The following is a 26,778-nucleotide window of genomic DNA, read 5'->3' as shown; positions in this document are numbered from 1 at the left end:
TGCTTTTGGTTTTCCAAGTAACTTCATAACCACTACGAGGTCTCTATATTGCTCCCCTCGCGCAAAAGTATTAATTAATGGCCTCTTAACTAAGTGGGTACCAATTGCTCGTGGGACTAGGCAGGGCTGTCCATTGTCTCCTTTGTTGTTTGATTTGTATATGGAGCCTTTTGTTTGTTTTCTTAGATCTGATTTGGCATTTAAACCCTTTAAGATTTTTAATTTAGAATTGAAATTCGCATTATACGCGCATGATCTTCTCATGTACACCTCAGAACCCGGGGGTTGCCCTGCCTAGAATGGTATCTTTAGCTGAAGAATTTGGGGAGGTTTCCGGTTACTCCATAAACAAGGATAAAACCGAGATTATGGAGTGGAACCAAGAGGTGAGCACAGCGGGAGCCAAGTTAAAAATGAGGTACTTAGGGGTCCTGTTGGCCCATAAAATTGAAGATATTACTAAAATTAACCTGGATAAAGTATCCAAGGATGTTTGTGCCCTTCTGCAAAGATGGTCATCGCTCCCTTTAAACATCTTTGGGAGGGTCAATCTGATTAAGATGATTATCCTTCCTAAACTCACTTTCTTATTTAACTCTATCCCCTTATCTTTTCATGCTTTATCGATTAAAAAACTGCAATGGAAAAACTTTTAAAAGCAGGAGGTCTGGCTTTCCCCGATTTACTTGTGTACTGTCACGCGTTTCATTTGAAAAACTTTAGATTTCTGGCAGGAAAGATAGAGGCAACGTCTTTAGGTTTGTTATTTTTAGCGCTATTGGAGGTGGTACTACAGGGCCAATCACATTTCCTTTTTAAGTATGGGGATCCTAAATTTAAAAAAAAAATAAGACTTAAGATTCTGGGGACAGCTATAAGAAATTGGGTCTTTGTGAGGCAGAAACTTGATATTCCTTACTTTGCAGAGCAGGCTCCGATTTGGGAATCACCTGCAACTCCGGCCTGCCTCCAAGACCAGTTATCTCGTCCTCTTAGGGCAGCTGGGCTGGAGTGTTGGGGGGATCTCCAGGAAGATTCACAGCCTCTCAGCTGGGATGCATTATATAGTCTGACTGGGGGAACCCTCACGAGGTATAAATATCATCAGCTGTCCAGATGGTGGTTAACTAAACCCTGGAATCCTAATAAACCCAACCCTAAATTTGACTTAATATTCAGAAGAGATAGGTGGAAAAATCAAATTTCGTACTGGTATAAAGCTATGCTAGATGCTGAGAACATCTCCGAACCTAAGATACAAAAACTGTGGAATAATACACCAACACTAGATAATGAAATCTCTGTGGGTTTATGGATTGATTCATTCACCATCTTGCAGGCTGTGGTTAAGCCGGCCACTCTAAAACGGAACCATTTGTATACCATGTATAGGGCATACATATCTCCAAAAAAACTTATGAAATTCTCCAATCTAGAATATTATTGCCCGAGATGCAGATTTTTGGCCGCGGATGATGTGCATATGCTGGCTGCTTGCCCAGAAATAAGGAACTATTGGAATCTGGTTCAGGGTTTCCTGGAAGAAGTCCTCCAAATATCGATAGGTATAACTACTAGTATTATTCTTTTTGGCTTGGGAGCTGTCTATAACATAAATGATCTTAATACAAGGTTGATTTTCTATGTTATACTTCTTGCTAGGCGCGAAATATGCAGAGCTTGGAAGGATGCAATACCTCCTTCCTTTTCTAATTGCCTTAAACACGTTATTCTCACCAGCAAATCCGATATGGCATGCGATCCCACAAGCATTAATAAGATCTGGAAGCCCCTGGTGGCATGGCAAGACAGGTAAACGGTAAACCCGGTTTCCTATGATTTATCCTGGGCCCTGCTGGTCCCTTTATCTCCTAGGTCACGATGGGTGGCAGTTACGGCGTGAACAGGAGTGGATTGGGGAAGCAGTGGCAACTTGAGGGACCGGGCTTTGTTCTTCCGAATTTGGTCATTTCACATCAGGGCCGGACAGGTTTGACTTCTTTCTGTTTGAGCTGCCTAAGTTCCCTTCAAGAATTCCATAATGGTATATGAGGAAACAAAAAGCCACATCCTCCACCACTCCAAATCTAGGAACACTTACCTGTTCCACAACAACAAGGCTAGCTATCACAGAGTGCTGAAACTGAAGAAATGTCAACTTTGACGCAGGAGAACACTCTTTGAACACAATAAAAGCATTGAAAGTTGCTACGTTGAAAAAATGGATGGCCAACTTCTTATACCAAACATAGGCCTTCTGAATAGCAGTGTAAGGTTCCAACCTCTGATCTACTCTGTCAACACCACCCATGTGCTGATTGTAGTCTAGAATGCACACGGGTTTGTGCACTTCAGCAACCTGACCCCAAACAGGCACAGGTGAAGTACTCTCATCATGGATGGTAGTCAGCATGTACACATCCCTCCTGTCCACAAATTTCACAGCTAGTAGTTTATCACTCCCCCCATAAATACATTTATAGTATTTAGTCTTTCTGGGAGGCAGATGGGGCAATAGCCCCCAACATGGTATACACCAGGGAATTTTTTTGGGGGCACTTTTTTTAGGGTGGGGGCTGCCCGAAATGGGCACTCCAATGCCCTCACCCCCCGGCACCATTACAGCCTTTCTGCTTCCCCTGGGGGGCAGATGGGGCAGTAGCCCCCAATCTGCCCCCCCAGGGGTCAAAAAGCCCACTAGACACCAGCAATTTTTTTGGGCAAATTTTTATTAAGTTGGGAGCATTGGCATGCCCGTTTTGGGCAGACTCCACCCTAATTAAATTTTGCCCAAAAAACTCCCTGGCGTCTAGAGGACTTTCTGACCCCCTGGGTGGCATATGGGGGCATTACCCCCCAATCTGCCCCGCCGGGGGGGGGGGCAAAATGCCCACTAGACGCCAGGGATTTTTTTGCGGGCAAATTTGAATTTGGATGGGCTGCCCAAAACGGGCATGCCTATGCCCCCACCCCCTCCCCCACAATAATAAGTGCCTTCCTGCCCCCCCTGGGGGCTGATGGGGCAGTAGCCTCCAATCTGCCCCCCCTGGGGGGGCAAAAAGCCCACTAGACACCAGGGATTTTTTTAGGCATATTTTTATTAGGGTGGGGGCATTGGCATGCCCGTCTTGGGCAGACCCCACCCTAATCAAAATTTGCCCAAAGAACTCCTTGGCGTCTAGTGGACTTTCTGCCCGCCCTGGGGGGCAGTTTGGGGCATTAGCCCCAAATCTGCCCCGCAAGGGGGGGCAAAAAGCCCACTAGACGCCAGGGATTTTTTGAGGGGGCAAATATGAAATAGTGTGTGGCTGCCCAAAACGGGCATGCCCATGCCGCCACCCCATCCCCGCAACAATTACAGCCTTCCTGCCCCCCTGGGGGGCAGATGGAGCGGTAGCCCCCAATCTGTCCCCCAGGGGGGCAAAAAGCCCACTAGACACCAGGGCAGACTCCACCCTAATTAAAATTTGCCCAAAAACCTCCCTGGCGTCTAGTGGACTTTCTGACCCCCCCTGGGGGGCATATGGGGGCATTACCCCCCAATCTGCCCCGCCTGGGGGAGCAAAAAGCCCACTAGACGCTAGGGATTTTTTTGCGGGCAAATTTGAATTTGGATGGGCTGCCCAAAACGGGCATGCCTATGCCCCCTGCCCCTCCCCCACATAAATACCTGCCTTCCTGCCCCACCTGGGGGCTGGTGGGGCAGTAGCCTCCAATCTGCCCCCCCTGGGGGGGCAAAAAGCCCACTAGACACCAGGGATTATGTTAGGCAAATTTTTATTAGGGAGGGGGCATTGGCATGCCCGTCTTGGGCAGACCCCACCCTAATCAAAATTTGCCCCAAAATCTCCCTGGCGTCTAGTGGACTTTCTGACCCCCCTGGGGGTAGATGGGGACATTACCACCCAATCTGCCCTCCCAAGGGGGAAAAAAGCCCACTAGACGCTAGGAATTTTTGGGGGGGCAAATTTGAAATAGGGTGGGGCTGCCCAAAACTGGCATGCCCATGCCCCACCCCCTCCCCGCTAAAATTACAGCCTTTCTGCCACTCCCGGGGACAGATGGGGCAGTAGCCCCAATCTGCCCCCCCTGGGGGGGCAAAAAATCCACCAGACACACAGGATTTTTGGGCACATTTTTCTTAGGTTGGGGGCTGCCCAAAACGGGCATGCCAATGCCTCCACCCACACCCGCAACAATGACAGCCTTTCTGCCCCCCTGGAGGAAGGATGGGGGCAGTAGCCCTAAATCTGCCCCCCCAGGGGGGGCAAAAAGCCCACATGACGCCAACGATTACACTGGCTTTTTTATGTGTGGGGGTGGGGGCTGCCCAGAATGGGCATACCAATGCCCCCACCCCCCAATAAATATAGCCACAATGTTTCTGCCCCCCTTGGGGGCATATCGGGGCAACCCCAGCCCCTAAATCTTCCCCCCAGGGCAGCAGAAAGCCGACTAGGCACGGATTTGTTTTTAGCAATATGCCTACCTGTGGATTTTGGGCCCTAACGCAGCTGCCACATAGGGAAACCTAGCAAACCTGTACATTATTGAAAACTAGACACCCAGGGGAATTCAGGATGGGGTGACACGACTGCCTCCCACCAGGTTCTGTTACCCAGAATCCCTTGCAAACCTTAAAAATTGACAAAAAAAATGCATTTTCCTCACATTTCTGTGGTGGAAAGTTCTGGAATCTGCGTGGATCAACAAATTTCCACCCGCCCTGCGTTTCCCCAGGTCTCCCGGAAAAAATGGTACCTCACTTGCATGGGTAGGCATAGTGGCTGCAACAGGAAAAGGCCCAAATCGTACGGTGGAGAATTTAAAATAACCTATAGCAAAACTGCCTTCTTTTTTGGGGGGGAGGGCCCTGAGTTTTAGGCCCGGGTCTCGGCGGCAAACTTGTGAAACTACCAAAGCCAAACAGTTCTGAAAACTAGACTTCCAGGGGAGTCCAGGGAGGTATGGCATGCGTGGGTCCCCCAATGTTTTCCTACCCAGAATTCCCTGCAAACTTTAAAATTAGGAAAAAAAAATACTTTTCCATACTTTTTTTCGTGGGATCTCTGTGCCGGCACAAATGTCCTACCGCCCAGGGTTCCCCTTGTTCTCCCGAGTAAAATGGTACCTCATTTGTGTGGGTGGGCCAAAGGCCTGTGACTAAAGTGAGGTGCTTAATTTGTCAATCCCAAACACTAAAATTTTTTAAAATTCATTTTTAGCCTGTTCTGCTTTGGGGCACCCACACAAGTGAGGTATCATTTTACTCGAGAGAACAAGGGGAACACTGGGCTGTAGGACATTTGTGCCGGCACAGAGATCCCACGCAAAAATGTATGAAAACATGTTTTTTTAACCTAATTTTAAGGTTTGCAGGGAATTCTGGGTAGGTAAACCTTGGGGGACCCACGCATGTCATACCTCACTGGACTCCCCCGGGTGTCTAGTTTCCAGAAATGTGTGGGTTAGGTAGGTTTCCCTACATGGCCGCTGAGCCCCGGGCCCAAAACTCATGGGAACCCCCTTGCAAAACCAGGTTAGTTAGTGATAGGTTATTTTGATGTCACCTCCTTAGGTTTGGGGCCCTTGCCTGGCGCGGGTCTTTGAGCCACCCACGCAAGTGATGTATCATTTTTATCGGGAGACCTGGGGGGACACTGGGCGGGAGGAAATTTGTGTGAACCCAGTGGTGCCACGCATTCCCACACATAAAGGTGTGATAAAAATGTTTTTTTTCAGCAAAAATTGAGGTTTGCAAGGGATTCTGGGTAAGAGAACGTTGGGAGATCCACGCAAGCCATAGCTCCTTGAAAGCCCCCGGGTGTCTACTTTGTAGAAATGTGTGGGTTTGGTAGGTTTCCCTAGATGTCCATCTAGCACGGGGCCAAAAAACCAGATGACCACACTCTCAAAAGCTGGTGGGTTTGACAGAGTCAATGTTGAAGTCCCCTATGTCAAAACCTCCAGATTTTACTAGTGGGGACATCTGGGTTTTTGGCCCCATGCTAGACGGCCATCTAGGGCACCCTAGCCGGCAGAGCTAGGGTGCAAAAACTACAGCTAGGCACTTTGCCATAAAATGGTCAATTTTTAACTGCAAAATTGAGGTGTGACCACGTTGCATTTTGTGCCGTTTCCTGTCGCAGGCACAAGGCCGACCCACACAAGTGAGGTATCGTTTTTATCGGGAGACTTAGGGTAATTCAGATTTGTACATCAACTGTTATTAACTATTGAGTTTTCATGCATTTCTCCCTTCCCAATGAAAGACATTGTGTAAAAAAAAAATCTTTTTGAAAAATGACCAATAATTCTCATGCTAGTATGAGTATTCCCAATTTTGAAAATGTGCAAATATATACTGTTTCTAAGCTCTATAATTTGTACCCAATTCAGAAATATATAGGCGTCTTTCATACAGATTTTTCCATGTATACATTTTCCAAGAATAAGTGCTCTGTACCCAGTAAATAATAAAATACCATTGCAAGTTGGTGCTCAGTTTTTGGATCTGGGTTCGTCGGGTTCTTGGTGAAACTACAAGTCCTATATATCCCCACAACCAGGAAGGTCTAACAGATGTAACGGTATATTGCTTTCCAAGAGCTGTCAAAATTACAAGAAGTTATAGGTGAAAACGTTGCGACAAAAGGCTGTTTTTTTCAACAAAGTTTCAATTTTTCCAAAATGTAACTGTAAGTTTCTATAAATAAACCTTCATGGATTTAGACAAATGGCCCCTTTCTGAATTCAGAATTGTGTCTACTTTTCGAAAATGTATAGCTTTCCAGGATCCATTATTGCTTTCAAACTCATTTCTACCATTAACTGGAAGGAGGTTGAAAGCTCTAAAAATAGCAAAAATAGGCTATGTCCCAGAAAAATGCCAAAACTGTGTGAAAAATGTTGGTTCTCTGACAAAAGACGGTCATTCCCTAAAAGCTGAGAAAATTGAGATTTTAGCCCCACAAACCCTTTTTTGATAACATTTGCAGGGGAAAACCCAGAGGCTTTCATTTGCAGCCCGTTTTTCCAATTTTTCTGAAAAAAACTAAAATTTCACTGTATTTTGCTTAATTTCTGGGACCCCTCCAAGGGAATCCACAAACCCTCAGCACCTTTAGAATCCACATGATGTTGGAAGAAAAGGACGCAAATTTGGCGTGGATACCTTATGTGGTCAAAAAGTTACAGGGACCTAAGCGCGCACTACCCCAAATTGCCAAAAAAAGGCTTAGCACAGGAGGGGAAAAGGCCTAGCAGCGAAGGGGTTAAAAATACGGTCACTGTCAGGGTGACTACGTGGCAACGCCAAAGAATTATCAACAAAATGCAGCATGCGTAGCAAAAGTAAATACCGGTCACGAGCGATAACTGCAGGAAATATAGCTGTTGCCATCAAGGGGCTGGAAGACCAATATGAAGCCAGGTTCGGCTTCCTTAGCAAACCCATCTATAAATTCAAACCCAAAAACTTCTTAATCTCTTCCAGATTTGTGGGAGTCCACCGGGTAACTCTAGAGTGGGGCCTAAGTTTGTCATTGTTGTCCCTCAAAAACTGTTCAGCATACAAATTAGTCTGCTCAACAATGTCATCCAAAAATACATCATCCATAAATAACTGTATAGGCAAAAAATGTTTACAATCCACTCTACACCCTTCATCACTGCTAAAAGCCGGCAACACCGGCTGCACCATGTTTGGATCAACCCAAAGTCCAACACTTCCAGTAGGAAGCCTAGCAGCCTCAGGCTGCAATCCAGATGCCTCTTGCACCATCGACACAGCAGTATCCTCCTCTAAAACAGGCACTTCATCTGCACTGAGAGAACCTTCATCATCCGATGAGTCCATGTGGAGAGAAAACTCAGTGCCAGAATCTTCCCCCTCCCTCCTCTCCCTCAGACGTACTGTCAGTCTCATAATCCGGCTCAGAGGAAGATTCAAGAAGCTTACCAACCACCTGCTGAGCAGTCATTCTACGGCTAGCGATAATGATTACTAATATAGGTAACTTGTCAAACAACTCAACAACAACAAACACTTTGTAAAATGAGTAATAAACAAAATGCACCTTTATCAAAAATACCTATACACTCCAAAACAATACCACTCACTTGCCAGAAGCAGCTAAACTCACCACCACGTACTCTGCACAGACACAGTATGGATCAACAATATCCCACTAAAAAAGAAAGAGAAAAGAAAATTACACATAAGACAATGCAAAACACATCACAAAGATTTTCATGCTCAAAACACTAACTAAATATGCTGCCACTATGACACCACTTACAAAAAAATGCAGCCATACATACAACAAAAAAGTTTTTCTTACTAAAAAAATGCAACTACGCAAAACTGCAGAACAACCACTGTCGAAACGGCAAACAGGAATCAAAAGCTTTACACTAGATTTAAAAGGAGAAAAAATCATTACAATCACATATGCAAATAGTGCACCAGTCCACCTGCCAAGCTAAGGGGTAGGTGGGCCTAACAGTATGAATTCAATATTCACATCCATAAAAGGAGAGCAACCATTGCCCTTGAAGCCACCGACCAAAACAAAAATTAAAAAAACTCTGGTGTCTAGCGGGCAAACGGGCCTAAACACATACTGCTACTCTGCCACCCAAAGAGGGCAGAAATGGCCACAATCATCCTCCCATAAAGGGGAGCGATCCATGTCGAAGGGGCGGCTCCCTAACATAAAAATAAACCCTGGTGGCCTAGTGGCCCTACAAAAAATAAAAAAACAACCAAACTGCCCCTCAAGGTGATACCAAAGGGGATGATGGACAGAGCGCTTGAGCAAATCTAACACTCACCCCATCAAATGATCTTGGTTTAGTCCATCATTATTGTTTCGCTCACTCCACCACCCCAGTTCAGGCATGGCCATATGCAAATAATTCTGACCCTGTGTGCTTTCATTTCCCTAAGTTGGCAGGGTATGCCCAGACGTGGGTCCCTTGCTCACTTTGCCACTGGACTCAAGGTAGCCTGGCTGATGGTGGCTGATTAGCCAGAAACCGGTCCTAGGATGGTTGTTTCCAGTGAGCTAAAGCATGAATATGGATGAAAAATTCAATCTGCCCCCCCCCCTTGGGGACAGACAAAGCCAAAAGGCGAGCGACCCTTGCCAAAACCTAACATCATGGGCATACTAAAAAGTCCCCAAAGGGGAGTGACCCTTGCCCAAGGGGCCACTCCCCACTACAATTATTCAATTAGCCCAGTGGGCCAAATACATTTTTTAAATTTTAAATCTGCCTCCTCAGTGGGGCAAACAAAGCAAAAATAATGGCCCCCAAAAGGGGAGCGACCCTTGCCTAAGGGGTTGCTCCCCAAAATAAAACAAAACATTGTGGGCTTGCTAAAATGGCCCCCAATGGGAGTGACCCTTGCCCAAGGGGTCACTCCCAAGCATATTGGTCAATTAGGGCCAATTTTTTAATAAATAAACAAATTCTCCCTCCTCCCCATGGAGGTAGACATAGCCTTTCAATTTGCCCCCAAAAGGGGAGCGACCCTTGCCAAAGGAGTCGCTCACCAAAACAAAAAAAACCATTGTGGGCTGGCTAAAATGGCCCGCCATGGGAGTGACCCTTGCCCAAGGGGCCACTCCCATGCATATTCGTATTGTAGGCCATATACATGAAATAAAAATGGATTCTATCCCCCCCAGGGGAGCAGACAAACTCCTTTAATTTGCCCCCAAAAGGGGAGCGACCCTTGCCCAAGGGGCCGCTCCCCGAACAAACAAACACTGGCGTCCATTTAAAAAAAAAAAAATCCCTGGCGCTAGTGGGCATTCCTGCTGCACGATTGCACGATCGTGCAGCAGGAATGCACAAAAGAGGCACTGAGGGAAAGGAAAACACTTTCCTTTCCCCAGATGTCTCTTTTGTTTAAATCCCCCTCTCTCCAGCCTCAAAACTTACCTGTTAGTTTACCAATGCGCAGGAAGCAAATGGCTTCCTGCGGGTCGGTGAACTAAGGGGAACCTCCAATTACATCAGCACACCTCGCAAGCTGACTTCATTGATGACGCGGAGTTGGCCTAACGGCCAGGGCGCTCGACCTCGGACCTGGGGATCTGGGTTTGAGTGTCGGTAACGATGCCAAAAACCTCCTGTGATTCTGGACAAATCACTTAATCTCCCCGTGACTAAATTGAATGTGTGTCCTCATGTAACGTAACTGGCGCTATGTAAAGCGCTCTGATACCCGATTTGGTTCGGGTCTAGTTCGCACTATATAAAACTCTGCAAAACAAAACAAAAAGGTCTTCCCCTGCCTTCCCCGGTTGAAAGATGCCGATCGACCGCCCACTGGGGGAGCGCCAGCGCTTCTCCCGTGGGTAGGTGCCATGACAAGCTGAGCTCATTATCAGCACACGGTGACTGTGTGCCATGAAGAGCTCAGCTCGTCATCAGCACACAAGGGGTAAAATAACTGCAAATTAATAGAACTTATCATCGGGGAGGGGGCACCTAAGGGAAAGAGTTCACAAACATTTCAACCAAAAATGTACCCCAAATTTGCATTTCTAATAGACTTGAACAAAGCAATCTACTCAAAGAGCGAGGGCATCAAGGGTCGATCATCCCCATTACAGCAATGGGTATTGCTTATCACACAGGGGCATTAACCCCATCGGGCACAGGGGACCCCCAAACTGTGGCTAGCACCATGGACAAAATAATCATACTGACAAACTAGAACACCAGCCCTAAAGGATGTAAGCCTAAAGGTGACTCCCCCATTGGGAGAGGTAGGAGCCTACCTAGAGGCACTCCGGGAAACAAGGATTCCTTCTGCCAAAATAATGCCAAACTGATGCAGGAATCTCCAGCTAATCACAAAAAGGAGAATATAAGGAGCACAGGAGCTCACCAATACTCTCTCCCAACCTATATTCAGATATTTGGGCAGAATGCTCTGTACCACTGCAACCAAAAAGTAGCTCTCCATTACAATCCACAGTTGCACAAACTGTTGCCTCAACTGCCCTCAACCAACCACTGCCTAATTCATATGCAGGTCACTCTGTTTTTCTATCAAACAAAGATACACAAATATCACACTGCGACTTGACCTTTCTCAGATCACAGGAATGGGAAGATCTTGTGGGGCCATACACTTTAAAGCTGACCTTAGATTCACCTAGAGAGGCATAAATCAGAGAAAGCAACCCAGAGAGGACCAGTCTCACCGAAACAATCTGGACAACCTTATTACACCATGCAGCTATCAGCAACTGCTCTTCAATACCAATCTGACAAGCTGGACATGCAGCTTACAGTTCTTCACACTTTCGCAGACTTCACCTCAGGGATAGATTAGAAGCTTGCAGATCTAAATGGCCTTATTAAGCGGGGCATGATGCCGCCCAAGCCACCTAAATTGTACACCCTGTACACCCTGAGAGCATCTGTACCCGAATTATTGACAAACTAGCCATGCTGCCAACAATGAAAGAAAATCTTTTAATAGACCTAAAAACAAATATTACATCAACCAGCACAACCGAAATGAACAAGGCAAGCAAGGATCTAAGTGAAAGTGTTACAGGACAGGACACACAGATAGGTAGGACTCAAAATGAAAGAAACCTACCCCTGAGTCCAAACCAAATAATAGGGGCTCCTATCCCATGCACTTCAACTGAAGAGAGTGCTGGAAATGTAAATCTTGTGAATAAAAAATACATCACAAACAAAGAAGGAAAGGCATGCACAGGAAGTTAGACCTTAAGGGCCACATTAGGGAGAACTCGTTCTCAAGGAGTCCCTCACACCCTTAGGCCATTCCACATCTCTCGGTACCTAAGCCTGATGAAGGGACAGATCAGCTGTCCACAAGACCCAAAGTTACCTTGGAGACCAGCACACTAGATGCTTCTGGTGACAAGGCCCAAAGAAGTTCAGAAGAGGACCTATCAGTGCAGCAAACAGACAGTCTCCATACCACAAGAACTGAGCATGACTTCTCGAGTGCCAAAAAGGCCAACACAAACAGCAACAAACCAAGTGAGTAGGTAACAGTATAATAGTCTCTGTACAAAGCCCTTTACCAGTACATACACTATACAGGACTACATGGACTGAAGGACAGATCCCTGTTGAGCCCCAAGGAGCCAGTAACGCTAATCACAGCCCCCAATGACCTATACAGCATGAAACAATGTTACAATATGAAGACCTAACTAAAGACCTTAGTGTGACAGATACCATCATATGTCTACCAGAATATAAGTCAAGGGGAAGAGTGGGTACTCTAAACAGGGGGAACAAGTTGTGACTCCTGTGCTCAATCAAAAGCCTGGATAACTTAAGCTAAACAGATCTGCTTTCAATTGAATTTCTACAAACCGATAACAGGCATTGCCGAGAAGCAACTAAGACAACATGTTCATGAAGGAAGCAAATTCATTCTTACAGTGGGGGATAAGATTATGTCAAGAGCTATCTCAAGTTCCCAGAATTCACGGGAGCAGAACGAAGCGAAGTCCCAATACCCCTCTCGAATAAACTCCTCAAACCCCCTGGTATTTTAACAGGGGTCTAAGGGTCTTTTGGGGGGGAAGGGGAATTGGATAAAATAAAAAATCAACAAGAAGAGTCTGCCTCGTCCTTTGTTCTTTGGGTACTACGAACTTCTTTGGAACTATGTTATTGGATTATTCACACACTGTAAAAGGAAAGGCAACACCAAACATTATATACACTACTGTCCTGGCTCACTATGATTATACATCTTTTGAATTATTCCTTCTCTAACATTCCCCAATTGGACTAGCTTGAGCTTCTTTTCTCTTAGACTTAAAGAGAGAGATGATGAAGCCTATTCCTTCAATGGATTATTTGAGATATCATGAATTCGAAGGAACTAGCATGAGAAAGGAATGACTGCCATTTGAAAAGTATCACTAGAAATCTTCTGAAAATGTTATTACCGCTTATACATTTGTATCTAGGCTCTATTATCCTAAACAACTTTAGCTTAATATTTATATTCAATTTTATCTCTTATCGTATATTATGTATTAGATGTTGCTACTCAAATGAGGTTTCAGATAATGCCTTTATAACCACTCTGTTTTTCTTTTTTTGTGTTTTTTTCAGGTACTTGCATGACTGGAATGATCTTCAGGGAAGGAAGAAATAACTCTCCATCAGCAAACGTCAAGTAAGTATACTGAAGGTGACTCGCTCTTCTTCCTGATGCTGTAACCTGACTGGTAATGCTCAAAAACTACCTTGAATTCTCTGAGAAGGAAATTGTACTAAAAATACACAGCACCCGACGACCACAAGATGCTAACCTTAACTAAACCCTAAACTGTCGGGCATGCGTATGCAAACTTTTCCTGAAGACTATTCTACCAAAACCGAGGAGAATCCCTAAAGAGCCACTACTCTGACTAGAGACCACGGTGAAGTGTGCAGAAACGGCGTTTACGCAAGCTCTTCAAACAGTGTGCTACTCTCAAGCACTCGAGCGCTTGCAGCATCAACTAGGCTGCTAACCTGCCCCTCAGAAAATGCGATCTTCTTGAGACACTTCCTTTTCAACAGAAATTTTCAGAATAACATCCCGAATCTGTTCTGGTGACAAGGAACTGCCTTAGGATACCAGCTGCGGTACCTGACAGATTACCACCTGCAAAAATGCTGGGATAGGCAACTCCCCTGTTAACTGGATCCAAAGATAAATCACCATACATTGCTAAGCCTATTCTAAAAGGAGTTCGTAGTAGCTCACCAGGAACTCATTCAAGAAACAATACACCACGGGATGGCCCTCAGCCAAAGGATTCAATCGCAGTGACAGCAGATCCCAACTGGAGACACCTATGACAAACAATCATGATTGATCAAACTCAATGATAAGGCACTCCCTGACCAACACCACCTCTGGAGGAACCAGGAAAAATCTGCATTTATGTCTGGAATCTTAATGGCCTGGCCAGTAAGTCAATGGACCATAAGGTATTAAATTACCTGAAGACATTTGACCTAAAATTACTGTTATATTCCATATAGGTACTGGAATATAGGCTCAGGCAACATCCTAACCTTTCACCTATATTCTCCCCTACATCACATATATACCAGTTCTTAGGGACTGACCTTTTACCTAGATACGATTCTGCACACAGAACGCAGGATTTTCCCTGGTAAAGTCCTTATACATCATGCATGAGGATTCTTGGAAACTAAGCAGGACTACCTGCTATAATATTTATGTATAAAGTTCATTCCCAATGTCATCCCGGGTCCGACAAGTGACACTGCGAGGTAGAACCCCGGGGAGACCTTTGGGTATAAAAAAAATCACATCTTGCTGAGACAAGCAGAGGAGATCAGGACTTCCCCACTGACACTGAGGTTCCTGCATGCAGATACTCCGGCTCGCAGTGATCTAACATCCCTTGTGGAGTGTCCAACTCGAGACCAAGATGGGGTCCCACAGTCTCTCACTTCAGGTAATGTTGTTGACTTTAGCCTAGAGGGATTCTTGGCTTAACACCCACATACATGCTAGGTACACTTAGGTACATCTGGTTAGGGTAGCATCGTAGGATTACACATTTTATTGTCATGTATTTTATATACCTGCCTGTATTGATGGTTATAGGAAAATGGTAGAAATCTACCATCCTTTTACTTTCTTAGTGCTTCTAATCATTTATATCTTTTACTGTCTAATGGTTGTTTCAGTGCACCTATTTTACACTAAAATAATGACTGTTCAATAAATACTTATTGAAAAAACGTCCCTACCGTTTATTCAGTTTAACTCTCTGAGACTTAGTGACCACGATTGACTGAGCGAAATGTAGTACACTGTTTCAACGGTCCTGAGAGATCAGGGTTGTCATGTTCGATAGTTGCCAGGAACTATTCTCTCCTTGGTAAGGGGAGCCTCTAGTGGCACTGTGAGCTAGCTGATACACAGGCCAACATACCTGGTGGGGGTGTCTAGAATCAGTCTAACACCAATCCTACAGTGTATGTTGTCTAAACACGCAGATCCTATATAGGGTTTATAGGAACTAAACAACACTACTTCAAGAAACCTGGGAGGACTGAGCTTTTGAAATACAAGGGTTTACGTCACATCTGGTTCCTACAATAAAGGTGTCTAAATTTTGACATCGGTAAGGAGGCCTGACAATATATGCCTCAAGATAGACAATATGACTTATCTGACCAGTAAAGGCATGCATAGCAGCCCCAAGTGCCATACAGGCGGTAACAACCACAATCAACTTCAACGAAGAAGAATGGTCATTTACAATAATTAACATATATGTATACCCGAAGCATAGGTTAAAAGCTGGCAAAGAACTAATGAAAGAGTTGTCAAGAATTTCAGAAGAAGGTAACGCAGAGAACATCATACTGGCTGGCGACTTCAACCTTCACCTCCCTGGCACTGCGAGTGAAGGCGATTTTCAGGGGAACTATCCACAGAGTGGAGAGTCCGGAACCAGGGACCAGCACACTTAAATAAACAAACAAGAGCATCAACCTACTTACTCCAGGAGCCTGAACATCTAAATCTGAGGGCTCTAAATAGCAGGTTCACTGAGGAGAATCCTCCGGCTCCAACTTTCTATTCTACAACCACCACCTCTCACATTGATTATACCATTGTAACTCTCCCCTTGTTCCACCCCATTCATTCCTGCAAATTGGGAGACTATGAGAAAAGTGATCATTTACCACAAGAGGTGACATTAAAAGCGAATGCCAAAAATGTAATGGAGGTGAGCAAAAGTATTGACGCAGAATATATCACCGACTTCAGACGGATAAAGTGCAGCCCCACCTCGATCAAGGAGTTAACTAAATCTGCAAAGATCCTCCTTTGTCAAGTAAATGACATGACAAATCATTCCTTAACAGCATGGGTAAACTTCATAAAGGCTCTTGTGGACAAATTCTCTACCAGAATCAGACCAAAGACTCGGGTAATAGGGGCTCTCCCATCTGTAAACACAATCACCCCACAAATTAGAAGCCTTAAATTCAATAAATCAAACACTTAGGCAGTCATGCAGGAATCCCCAAAACGTAGCCCTTCAAAGTGATCTGCGGTAATTAAAGGCAAAACTAAAAAGAACAACATGGGATTAAAAAAGGCAAGAGAATGAAACATTTTGGGCAAGGATACTGCACAATTCAAAACTTAGGAACAGTGCCAGGTTTTAGCAGATAATCAACAACCTCCGGCGGTCAGCTCATAAAGGAATACATTCCCATATAACAGAGGCAAATTGGGCAAAATACCTACATCCGAACTTTAACAATAAGAAACAAGAGGTGGAACTGGCTGGGGAAGAAATCTGTGCTAAACGAGGGGACAGAGGTAACACGTCCAGGAAAGAGTCGGATCTCAAATCAAATGAGGGCTCAAACCGTGGCACCGTTCTGAACAAACAAAGATACTCCAGGGCCGAAGCAGCTGTAGGCCTAGAAGCATCATGACCAAGCAAAGAAGAAAGCTATGGAATAATAGCACCACAAATAAAGATACAAATAGCATAAGGAAGGCTGGAAGGTGCCCCAGGTCCCAATGGCATACCACCAATTCTGTATAAACATGACCCAGATTATTGGGGCAAAGTACTGGTGACATCCGGTAAACACAAACCATTCCAAAATCATGGAAGGGATCTACAATCAGTCCCATTTACAAGCAGAGAGATGGAAGCAATGCAAACAACTATCAACTCGTCACCTTAATTTACATAGAAGCCAAGTACTATGCTGGAGTGATCCTCGCAGAATTAACAGCTTGGGCCTCATCAAGTTCCATTGTCCCTATAAACTAGACTGGGTTTTGTAGATGACTAGGAACCACCGCTAACATCATGGCTTTGGCAATGCTGATTGATGCAGCAAAAGAGGCAAAGCAACCGCTATTCCTATGTTTAATAGATTATATCCCAGCATTCGATCATGTAGACCGTGCCAGACTATGGCAGAAATTGGAAAAATGGAGGATATCGACAGCCCTCCTAAAATAGCCGATCTTACTACACAAGGACACCTCAGTCCAAATCAAGCTGGGAGTCAGGACACACCTTTCTATGTGAATAAACACCTTCACAGGGCTAAAGCAAGGGTGTGTCTTAACACCCTTTCTCTTTAACCAATTTATGTCAGACCTCCCGGGAGAGCTGAATAAAAGCATATCACATGCCCCAAAACAAGGAAAAATGCTCCTTCCAACCTTTTAAATGTGGACGACCTGGTGCTAATAAGCAGAACGCCAAATTTGCCTGCAGCATCTCATGAACACCACTAACAACTTCTCGCAATCCAATGAACTAAGCATTAATCTAAACAAGACAAAAGTCATGGCAGTGAATTACTACAGGAAGAAAAAGCTGAACTGGTATCTAAATGGGTATCGCTTATATTGGGCCACCGAATATAAATCTCTAGGAGTTTTACAAGATAGCAGAGGCTGGTACAAAACTCAACTGGAGGTCCTACGCCGGAAAGGCCTTACAACTTCCTTAACAATGAGGCCTCTAAAGAAAGCCCTACCAGATCTAACCCTAGATCCTCTAATACAGGTCATCCGGGCGAAGTTATGACCAATGCTAACGTACGGTATTGAGGGATGCAACAGAGAAACGCTATCGCTCTGGATTAAATAATCACCATCGGTCATGGAGTGATTTTTCACCTCCTGACCTATGTGTCCCCTGTTCAAATTCACCTAGAATTTGGTTTACAGAAGCAGTCAGTGGAAAGGAGGGAGCATACATAAAAACTTGGCACAAGATTAGAGGAGCCGAGCCAGGATCATAAAACTCACATATCTGGATTGAATTGACATGTCACAAAACGTCACCCGCTAGAGAGTACCTGCTCGATTCACTATCAAAACTGGGGCTAACTAGTCTGTGGGCTACCTCTACAACTCATTAGCGGTTTAAGACGGAAGTAACAAATGCAACAAAAATAATATCCATAATAGAAGATAAAGAAACCCTGGCAAAAAGGGCACATGGCTCGCCAGTGCTCAACAACTACAAATTTCTTAAACAAAACTCTTTCAGCACAGGTATCAAAATGAAGACAAAAGAAAAATTCTTAAGATTACGTCTTGGATTTTATTCATTTTCCTGCACTTACCCCCCTGGAAAAGGACAACAGGGGAGCATATCTGTCTTCTCTGCAGATTGGGAAGAGAGGATCTTGTGAATGTTATCTGCATTTGTCCAAGTTTAATGGAAATTAGATGAACTCTACTTCGCGCAACTTTTAAACAGAGCGGCATAAGGACTTGTAGGCAGGCAGTGAAACTATGCTTCAAACCTACTGCTACCCAACTAAATTGCCACCATACAAAGTTCTTTGATATAGTGTAAAAGAGACTCATTAGTAATTTTTAAAGTCTTATTGAATTGACTAAACTGCGTCAGTTATGTTTACATCTGGATGCACTGGCACTTTAAACTGGCAAGGTTGACTTGGCACATTGACTTAGCTAAATTGGACTGGCTATGTTTACTTGTTTATGCACGAGCATTTTAAACTTGGTATATTGATTTTGTAGCAACTATACATGGTGCACAAATCAAAAGATGGATGAACTTTTACTGGGTTTTAATGTAATGTCTCCATTCAATTGCGTACTGGTTGTGTTTATATCTCTATGCACTGGCACTTTAAACTTGGCATATTGACTTTGCAGCAACTGCACATGGTGCACTAATCAAAAGATGGATGAATTTTAAGTAGTTTTTAATGTAATGTTCCATTCAATTGTGAGTTTTAATTAACTGAACAACAAACAAACTAACTGAATCTAATAATGCCCACCCCTCCCCAGAATTAGCACAGTTGTTCTGCCCTCCCTGGGGGACAGAAAGCCAACTGAGCACCAGAGATGTGCTTCTGGGCATGTCAGGGAGCGGCCACTTAGGAAGGGTTGCTCTCATTTTTTTTGAACATTTTGTGGCTGCTTCTGCTCCCCCCTCCCAGCAGATCACTGATATTTTTAGTCACATCTGCTCCTAAGTGGGGCATGAAACCACAAGACACTAGCAAAAGTACCTGTGTGTGTGTGTGTGAGAGGGAACAAGAGTTGTTGTTGATGGTCTCTGTTTACTGGCATTTAGCTGGCTGTGTGTGAACCTGCATTTTGTTGTCGGTGTTTGTGGACTTGTGCTTAACTGGCAGTGTGTGTGGACTAGTGCTTGGCTGGCAGTGTACATGTTGCTTAGATTTGTGGATTGCGTGGATGTCACATGTCTGGCGCTGTGCATGGACTATTGCTTGGTTGGCGACGTGCTTGGATGGGGCTTGGCTGATGGTGTGTGATGATTCTGTTTGGCTAGTGGATATGGATGGTGCTTGGCTACTGATATACATGGATGGTTCTTGGCTGGCAGTGTGGCTTGAGTGGATTCTCCAGTGTTGTATTCCCCAGAATCCCCTGCAAAATCAAATGTAGCTAACAATTCACACTTTCCTCACATTTCGGTGTGGAAAATTTGTCGGATCAATGCACCAGCACAAATTTCCCACCATCCAGCATTTCCCTCAGTCTCCTGAAAAAATGATACCTCACTTGTGTGGGTGCTCAAAGCAGAGAACCTAAAAACGTATAAAAATTAAAAACTGAGGGGGAACCAAAGTGGGTCCAGAAGGGCAGTTTTTTTATTATGTTTTTAGGCTGACACTGTTTTTTGCACCCACACGAGTGAGGCATAATTTCTATTGAGACACTGAGGGGAACGCAGGGTGGTGGAAAATTTGTGCAGTGTGGTGATCTCACAACATTCCTACACATAAATGTGTGGCAAATTTGACTGAGGTTTGCTGGGGTTTCTAGGTAAGAAAACATTGGGAATCCATACCAGCCACACAGCACCGGTCTAGTTTTGGTAGGTTTCCCTAGATCTGCGCCGAGCCCCGAACCAAAAATACATGACAAAATAACCTGTTTTTGCAATGGGGCACCTGCATTTATGGTCCCTGGCTAGGCAAACATCTTGGGAAACCCACCAAACCAGACATTTCTGAAAACTAGACACCCGGGGATGTCCAGGGAGGTGTAGCTTGCGTGGAGCCCCCTATGTTTTCTTACTTAGAATACCCTGCAAACCTCAAATAAAGCTTAAAAAATCACATTATCCTCACATTTCTGTGCGGTTACGTTATGAGATCACCAGCCTGACAAAAATGTCCTACCACCCAGCATTCTCGTTGCTCTCCCGATAAAAATTATACCTCACTTTTTTGAATCTCCAATTCGGAATCACCTAAAAGCGTATATAAAAAAAAAATGCGCTTAGAGCTTTCTGTGCTAGCCTCTCAATATCGATGTTTTTGGCCTTTCCCAGTCGCAGGCCCTTGGCCCACCCACACAAGTGAGGTATCATTTTACTCGGGCAGAAATGTATGGAAAATGTGATTTTATTTTTGCTAAATTTGAGGTTTGCTGAGGAAAACATTAGGGGATCCACGCAAGCTAAACCTCCTTTGACTCCCCTGGGTGTCTAGTTTTCAGAAATGTCTGGTTTTTGTAGGTCTCCCAAGATGGTCACCGAGCCCAGGAGCAAAAACGCAGGTGCCCCCATGCAAAACATGGTTGTTTTTTTCTGATGCATAATTTTGATGTCACCACCATATGTTTTCGGCCCTTCCCTGTCACAAGTACTTGGCCCACCCTCACAAGGGATGTACCATTTTTATCAGGAGACCTGGGGGAATGCTGGGTGGTAGGAAGTTTGTGTTGGACTAGTGGTTCCAAAACCTTACCACACAGAAACATGAGGAAAATTAGATTTTGTGAGCTAAATTTGAGATTTGCAGGCGATTCTGGGTAAGAAGACATTGGGAGAAAGCTACACCTCACTGGACTCTCCCAGGCATATAGTTTTCAGAAATGTCTGGGTCTGTTAGGTTTTCCCAGATGGCTGTCGATCCCAGGACCAAAAACATGGATGACTCCCTTGCAAAACCAGGTTGGCTTGTGATAAATAATTTTGATACCTCCACAATAAGTTTTGGGCTGTTTCCTTTTGCAGGCACTAGGACTACCCACACAAGTGAAGTACCATTTTTATTGGCAGATTTGGGGGAATGCTGGGTGAGTAGAATTTTGGGGCTCCCCACATATTTGCAAAAAAAGGGTCAGTTTTCACTGGAAAAATGAGATGTGTCCATGTTGCATTTTGGGCCATTTCAACACGTGGGCTCTTGGCCTACCCACACAAGTGAGGTACTATTTTTATCAGCAGAATTGGGGGAATGCTGGGTGAGTGGAAGTTTTTGGCCCCCCACAGATTCCAGAGCTATCAGTCACAGAAATGTGAGGAAAATGTGTTCTTATACATAGTTTGAGGTTTGCAAGGGATTCTGGGTAACAGAACCTGGTGAGAGTCACACAGGTCACCCCATCCTGGATTCCTCTAGTTCTAAAAGATTTACAGGTTTGCTAGGTTTACCTAAGTGCCGGCTGAGCTAGGACCCAAAATCCACAGCTAGGCACATTGCGAAAAAATGTCAGTTTTCATTGGAACAATGTGATGTGTCCATGTTGCATTTTGGGCCTTTTCCTGTCTTGAGCATTAAGCCTACCCACACAAGTGAGGTACCATTTGTATTGGGAGACTTTGGGGAATGTTGGGTGGGTGGAAGTTTTGTCTCCTCACAGACTCCTGAACTTTCCATCACAGAAATGTGAGGAAAATGTGTTTTTTTGACAAACTTTGAGGTTTGCAAGGGATTCTGGGTAACAGAACCTTGTGAGAGCAACACAAGTCACCCCATCCTGGATTTCCATGGGTGTCTAGCTTTAAAAAATGTACAGGTTTGCTAGGTTTCTCTAGGTGCCAGTTGAGCTAGGGCCCAAAATCTACAGCTATGCACATTGCTAAAAAAAAGGGGCCCTTTTTACTGGAAAATGTGATGTGTCCCCATTGCGTTGTGGGCTGTTTCGTAGTGGGCACTAAGCCTAGCCACACAAGTAAGGCACCATTTTTATGGGGAGTCTTAGGGAAATACAAAAAGTAGATAAAATGTTATCCCTATTTGTCTTTCTATGCATTTCTGACTTCCAAATGCGAGACGGCATGTAAAAAAGAAGTCAATTTGAACAATACCCTAATCTGATATGGGTACCCTCAAATTCAGAGGTGAAAAAACCACAGCTTCTAAACTCCGTATCTTGTTCCAATTTCAGAAATACATAGGTTTCCTTGATATATATTTTTCCCTCTTTATATTTTACCAAATAAATTACTGTATACCAGGTACATAATAATAAAACATTGCAAGGTGCAACTAAGTTATTGGCTCTGGGTACCTCAGGAACATACAAGCCTCATATAACCTAGCAATTAGAAGAGTCCCTCGACATAACGGTGTAAAGCTTTAAAAAATCTACCATAGTTAGATGAAGTTACAGGTGAAAATATAGGAGCAAATGACTGTTCTTTCAACTAAATGTCAATATTCTTTAATTTCAACTGTTAATTTCCATTGAAAAACCTTGAAGGATCTACACAAATGACCCCTTTCTGAATTTAGAGTTTGGTCTACTTTACAGAAATGAATAGCTTTCCGGGATCCATTAATGTTTTCACACACATTTCTACCACTAACTGGAAGGAGGTTGAGAGCACAAAAAATAGGAAAAGTGGGCTATGCCCCAGTAAAATGCCAAAACTATGTAGAAACTTTTGATTTTCTGACAAAAGTCTACCCATTCCTGAAAGCTACACACTTCTGGGAATACAACTAGCAATAGAAAAGATCTTCAATGAAAAGAACTAAAAATAGTGCTTAACTCCACAAATCTGCACATTGATTACAGGATGTTTGAAAGAAAGCAAAGTATGAAAGGAAAAAGTGAGTCAAAGGCAACAATTATAGAACTGTGGAAACACTGGACCTTGTCATTTTCTAATTCCTCACACGCATAGTTAAGGGAGACTTGAAACATGTTCGTTGATTGAGAAATTTAACTAATTGCATTGCTATGGGAATACTGTGCTTTTTCCGTATCAACATATGAAAGCACCTGACGTATGAGACCTGCCAGTCCTGAACTTCTGTGCTTAGTTCTGCTATTACACAAACTCTAAGATAGGGAATAAACTGTCATCACCAGAGACATGAGCTCTAGGACAAATGTTTTCTTGTAATTGATATCAGAGACATTGCTAGCTCACCAGATGCCTTTCTCAGTGTGGAAAGCAGTTATTGTTCATCTATAACAGACACCGGATTTACTCTCACTTTCCACAGCACATTTACATTCCACAGATTTCAGAGCACTCTTCCACACCTTTAGAAGACCCTTTCCTTGACTAGCTGACTGATTTCTTGTTTAGTGAATGTAGCCAAGATATCCATCCATTTTCACAGATAGCAGAGATATCTCTTATCACTTGTATGCAGGAGAGCTATACCTCATTAGTTAAAGGCGACAGAACTTTGCCAGACCCAACTGATGCATGCTTGGATTGGAGGGGAGACATCATTTACATCGAATGCGCTACAACGCATTCCATTACAAAGCGGTCGTTACATCGACAGCATTGTTACAACACAAACCATTACATCGCAAGTTGTTTCAATGACTTGCTGTAGGGGGCACGCTGGTGTTGGATTTACAATCCAACATCTTCCCTGCTGTTGCACAAACAGGAGTAGGAATAGTAAATTATACTATTCCCAAGTCCAGTGCCCCCCCTACTGCAAGTTATTGTAACCACTTGTGATGTAATGGTTCGCGTTGTAACAACTTTGTCGTTGTAATGATCACGTTGTAATGGAATGCGTTGTAGATATATTCGGACTGGAGGGTACTTTCACTTTTACTGCTATAGAGCTAATGCAAATAAGCCTCCAGGAGCTTCAAGCATGGAAAAAGTTACTTTCTAAAAGTTATGTTACCTTATATTGTATTACAAAATCCGACTGCACCATTGAATTGGGCTTTTAATATATATTGAAAATAGTGGCTTCATCATATTTCTAGTTGGTTCCAATCCAGAGGTAGCAGAGATAATATTTAATATCGCTTCCCAGAGTTTTTCTATGGGCCAGCTAGCCTTTTTACAGTGAAAATACCTTTTGGGTGCTAGTCACTGTAAGTATATGTAACTATTACATTTTACATGTCATACGTTAAAATACAATGCACCCTTTTTTGGAGGGCTGCAAGTCTAGTTAAGGGTGAATTGTAAATAATTAACAGGAAGGTTTTCTCCTGGGTTATCTTATTAGGTCTGGCTGCAAGTTTGAAACTGCTGCTGCCAGGCTACTGTTGCAGACTTGGAGTCATGTTTGCTTGATCACAGTAGTGGATGGCACAGTAGTGCTATATTCCATAGGTGTCATTTAACTTTCCATTTCATGGGTATATTTATGGCACCATCCACTACAGACTTACAGAAAAGATAATTTGGCTAATAAAATTTGTACAGAGTCCAAAAACAGGAGCTCCAGTCCACCAAATATTGGGTGAGCCATCAAAAAGAGGCAATTTCTCACACTTTCTATGTGTGGTCTGCCCCTGAGATAATTGGGTGGGCTTGTCTTTAACAAACAGCGTTGCACCATATTGCAAAAGTAACTGACTAGTGATGTCAGTGAGATATGTACTCAAGGATCAACAGTCAGACTACAATACAATGGTATTCGACCTAAGATGTGTAATTTTGCTTAACTATTATCAGGACCATTGCATTTATGAGGCAGAGCAGGGTCAGATTATGTGGCAAGGTTGAGTAACTTATGCCGCCAATAAAGGCAAATAATGTGGCATAATGCGACACTTTTTGTCTTAGTATTCTGATGGCTTTTTTTTGTTTAAGATTTTTTTATTGAATTTTCAAGTACAAGAAGCAAAAAAAAGAAAATAAGAACAAGAAGCAAAAGCATTCATAAATATATAAAGCATATTAGAAATTATAGGTAAGCAAATGACATAAAGATGTTATACGAGCATACCGTTAGAGAGAAAGAGGAAGGAAAAAAGAAGAAGGAAAAGAAAAGAAAGATAGAAAAGAAAGAGAAAAAAAATTAGAGAAAATAGGTGAAAAGCACTAGTGTAAAGGGATCATGTGTAGAGAGATAAGTTGTAAAAGGTAGACAAAGAAGATCAAATTTAATTTTTTGAGAGAGAGAAATGGAGGAAACATTAGCAATTCTATGTTCATCACAAATACAATTTCACCAAGTTAATGAAGATATTTTAGAATTATCTTTCCATGAAGATAAAATAACTTTAAAGGCTAATGCAATGAAAAGGTCAAATAACATGGAAATAGAAGAGGAGTCATCAACGTTAGGTCAAGAAGTACCCAGAAAAACGTTTTTTAACGATAATGTAAGATCACTCTTAAAAAGTTTCATACAAATAACCCAAACAGATTTCCAAAAAGTTAATACATTTGAACAGTCATAAAGTTGATGTCTCATTAGAACAAGACCAGCATAATGGAGAAGAGGATGGGGAGAACTTAAAAATACAAAGAGGAGTGATAACAGCCCTATTGTAAATAAAGTACAAAGATTGGGTTATATGTGCAGCAGCAGAAACCTTAAATAACATAGACCACAATTTATCCCAAGTTCTAATAGAAAAAGAAATGGACAAATCGGTTTCCCATGCATTTTCAATAGGGAATTTAGGTCTTTCAATAACACTTGATAACAATAACTTATATACAAGAGCAGCTTTAGGTCTGTGTGTCGGAATAAAAGGATATAAAGGAATGGGCGGGGTAAGAGATGGGGTATCAACTGGAAGGTCAAAGGGCCAGATGTAGGTAGGCTTTTACCGGTCGGTAATGGCCGAAAATACCGATTTTCGGCCGTTACCGACCGGTATTGAGCGATCGGTATGTAGGTGATTGAAAATAGGCCGAATCGGTAAATTTACCGAATCAATAAAAATTACCGATCGGTAAAATACAGAATTGGAGAAATTACCGATGGGTAAACTTACCGATCGGTAAACTTACCGATCGGTAATCTTACCGATCCGTAAACCTACCGATCGGTAACCTTACCGATCGGTAAATTTACCGATTCGGAAATTAAGAATAGTTAAAATTGAAGTTTGAGATGTAGGGAGGCTCTGAAATACCGAATTTGTTCCAAAATTGGTATTTAAGAGTCAGTATTTACCATGGATTCAAATCAGGTGTTAACCAGGTGCAGCCTATAAAAATGGACCCAAAATGCAATCCTTTTTGCAAAATGGCGGCATTTTATGTCATTGCAAGACGGCTACGGCTACAGGTGGAAGGAGAGAGGAAATAGCTGAGACAGGAGCAGGTTTACAGGCAGAGGGTGACCCTGTTCATGCTCACAGAGGAAGAGATACTGCAAAGGTACAGGTTGGCTCCAGACACCATCTTGGAGCTCATCAGGGACCTAAAACCACTGTTGGAGCACTCCACCCCAAGGGCACATGCAATTCCACCACATGTACAGGTGCTGTGCAGCATCCACCTGCTGGCGTCAGGGAGCTACCAGAGTGAGGTTGCTGCGGTGGGAGGGGTGAGCCAGAGCAGCCTCTTAAGGTTTTTTCAAAATTTCCTTGACGCCATGTTGCATAGGATGGACCATTACATTTCTTTTCCATCCACACATGCTGAACTGGTTCAAACCAAATCGGACTTCTACCAGATGGCAAGATTTCCACATATCATCGGATGCATTGATGGCACGCACATCCCCATTTGTCCCCCTGCTGCCACAGAATACATTTAC

General features: G+C 43.5%; 1 pseudogene; it reads right to left on the bottom strand.

Annotated features, from left to right (window-relative positions):
- Nucleotides 1-4,029: 4,029 nt before the first annotated feature.
- Nucleotides 4,030-4,102, bottom strand: LOC144793274 (small nucleolar RNA SNORA17; annotated as a pseudogene).
- Between the last annotated feature and the right edge of the window lie 22,676 nt (nucleotides 4,103-26,778).

This window comes from Lissotriton helveticus, chromosome 11, assembly GCF_964261635.1.
Source record: "Lissotriton helveticus chromosome 11, aLisHel1.1, whole genome shotgun sequence".
NCBI lineage: Eukaryota > Metazoa > Chordata > Amphibia > Caudata > Salamandridae > Lissotriton > Lissotriton helveticus.
Note: the sequence above shows the minus strand (reverse complement) of the source record. Positions and strands in the feature narration are given on the sequence as shown.